The following is a 3183-nucleotide window of genomic DNA, read 5'->3' as shown; positions in this document are numbered from 1 at the left end:
AGATATCACTTTGAAATATGCAATACATTTTTTCCCTGGGAAAAACCAGTTTTTCCCATTCTTAATGCAAAAGTAAACCCAAGTGTCATGCGAATCTCTCTTCCAATTAATTCTTTGTCTCTCTATAATTAATGAGCTATAGATTGAAAAGAAGAAAATTATCTCCTGACTACTCTCCTCTGAATTACTTACAACAAAGACTCCATAAACACAACGGCAGGGAAAATTAAGACTTTCTGAGCAGATTTCCCTTTAAGGATATTAGGACTCCCTTACCTGTCATTCAGCACCAGGTACTAACTACCTTAGCAAAGGTTTTCTGATAGTGATTGTACCGAGTACTTGAGGCAGGTGGTATATTGGGTGGATATCAGGACATGAACACTTAACATTTAAATATAGAAGTTGGAAGAACAAGGGCAGCAGGGAGTTTTTCTATTGTTTTCCTTCTTTTCAACCAAGAAGTGAAGTCTTGTCTTGGGGGAATTTGAAAAAAGACAGAATTCCAGATGAAATGAAGGATCTGTGTGCGAAATGCCAAACTACAAAATGTATGGTGAGCATTATGTTGAGTGGGTGATGTCTAATGGGATTGAACAGTCTAAAAATTGTGAAAAGTAAAACAAAAACAAAACAAAAACAAAACCAGCAACAAAAAATGCTTTAATCACATGGAATGGGGGAGAATCCTTCCCGTCTTTCTTCCTTTTATCTTCCTGGACTACTCAGCTTCATATCACTAGACGCAAATACCCAAATCCACTAAGTGATAAAGACAAAAGGTTCATTTGGACCCAGGACTGGAGCCTCGGGCACAGGCTGAGATCTGTGGGTCATTCAGGACTTGGGGAGGGAGTTCTGCTTCGGCATCCGTTGGCAGACATATTTGACTTCTGTAATCTTTTTATTTATTTTTTTCTGTCTGCTTCACATCTGATTCCTGTGCACAGCTGCATTCAAATTCACATGAATTTCAACTTGTGCTGTCCATGAACAGCCGTGGGTCAAAGTTATAATGACAGGAAGCACAAAGAATGTCACCAGGACTGAAATGGAAGAAATATTGTACTATCCTCCTCAAACTGCATGTATTTCAAATGTATACAGCGTTAATATCATTGGCTGCATTTTATTTCTCCTTATTATTCGATGGTTAAAAATTAATGGTTATACAAATGACATCCAACGATAGAGCAAAGATATCTACGCATATCCTGTGTGTTCCAAGTTCTTTATACTTTGCAAAATTTAAGTCCTTCACAAAGTAATTAACACTTAACTGATAAAAAAGAACACCGATTGATGAAAGCTACTATTTGCTTTGCACCCGTTCATTTCCACATCTTGGCACACACGCAATGTCTATTTCTACTTACAGCCATCCATTCAAATATGTTAAAACACTGATGCTAAATGTCTTAAGATTTGAACTGCAAGCACATAGGGAATGCACTAAGCTCAATTATACTGTACATTTCCCTCTTCCAAGGTGACCATCTCAGAAGATTTGGGAATTTCGTCCATTGAGTTTAGAGCCTCATTCAGGAATTGTGGAGGTTGGTTACAGGGCATTTCCCTCTCCCCTCACCCCCAGTCCACACAGCTCCGCCCAGACTGCTCCCCGTGGACCTTTCTCTGGGGTCAGGTGGTGTGTTGGCCTCTCCCTAGACCTTTTCCCATCAAACCTCCAGGTTCACGCTCGCTTCACAGTGCTCTAAGCCAAGATTTGGAGACAGGAGAAGCAGCTCAGGTCATGAGAAGCAACTCCACTGAAGGGGAAGAGAAGAACCCCTGAGTGTGATCACTACCTGCAGGCCTGTGCCGCGAAAGTTCATTGAGAACACAGAGAACATTCCATATTCTGTATTACAACGTGAGTTCCGCAATTATTATTACAGTAAAGTTACCCAATGGCACAGAAAATGAAAAGATGAAAGATTTGTGAAGACTTTGTCACAAAATGCAAAATGTTATGTTAGATAAGACGCTGGAAATAATTAGCAGAGAGTCAAAGCACTGAGGGTAGGAGGAGCAGCGTGCAGTCAGGAGCCCAGTGTGCAGCCTACAAAATGAACAAGGGTGAGGGAGTGTTGGGGGGCTGGCGGGGGATGGGAGGGCGGCCTTCAGCAGGGTGCAGTGTGCCCACACTCTGCTTATTTACATGCCAACAAATTCTTAATGACAACCAAAAGTGCTGCGGATATTCAATTTCCACAAAACAGACAATGGAAAATAAATGATATGGATTATCGACCTATAATTTCCATGTTGTAACTTCAGAAGGGTTGTTTTGAACAATAAATTTTTTTAAATTTTAATTTTTATTGTGAAAATACTGTACAGAGGGGTTACGATCACATGGGCAAGATAATGAGTACATTTCTTATCAAGCATTGTAGCCTCCTCCTTTATTTCCCCTTCCCATCCCTTCCCATCTTCCCCCCGCCCCCCTAAACTTCCTCCCCACCCCCATCAAAGTTGTAAAGTTCGTTTTTGACATAACGACTTGTACATCTCATTGTTGCAATGGGTCCACCTGTATCCCTATTTAAACGATTTGTTTTTTCCCTTCTGCTCCACAAATTATACCAACATCAAATACAGTGAAAGCAGGGGTTATACCATGGAGGAGGGACATACAAATAAACCAAGAAATAATCTTATAAATGTGGTAGAAAAAAATCACCTGAAAGAAAAAAACAACATTTGAATACATATCTTAGGGTTCATTTCCCTAACATCACCTTATCTGACATTTCTGCTTGACTCGGACATATACTAGATATTGCAAATAAGGGAAACCATGGGACCTAAGTTTCTTTGGGCCTGGCTTATTTCACTTACTTTTTTCCAAGTCTTTCCATTTCCTAACAAATGTCATTCTTTCTGATGGAGGCATAGAATTCCATTGTGTATATATACCACATTTTCTTGATCCATTCATCTACTGAGGGGCATCTGGGTTGGCTCCATATCTTAGCTATGGTAAATAATGCTGCAATAAACATAGTTGTGCTGGTAGCTTTAGTGTGGTCTTGTTTGTAAACATTTGCGTAAATGCCCAAAAGTGGGATTACTGGGTCATAGGGGAGCTCTATGTGGAGTCTTTTGAGGAATCTCCATACTGCTTTCCAAAGTGGTCGAACAAGTTTACACTCCCACCAACAATGAAGTAAGGTTCTC

The sequence above is a fragment of the Dipodomys merriami genome, unplaced genomic scaffold (assembly GCF_024711535.1).
Source record: "Dipodomys merriami isolate MVZ:Mamm:240054 unplaced genomic scaffold, mDipMer1.0.p SCAF_15, whole genome shotgun sequence".
NCBI lineage: Eukaryota > Metazoa > Chordata > Mammalia > Rodentia > Heteromyidae > Dipodomys > Dipodomys merriami.
The sequence above is the reverse complement of the archived record's forward strand: the minus strand, read 5'-3'. Positions refer to the sequence as shown.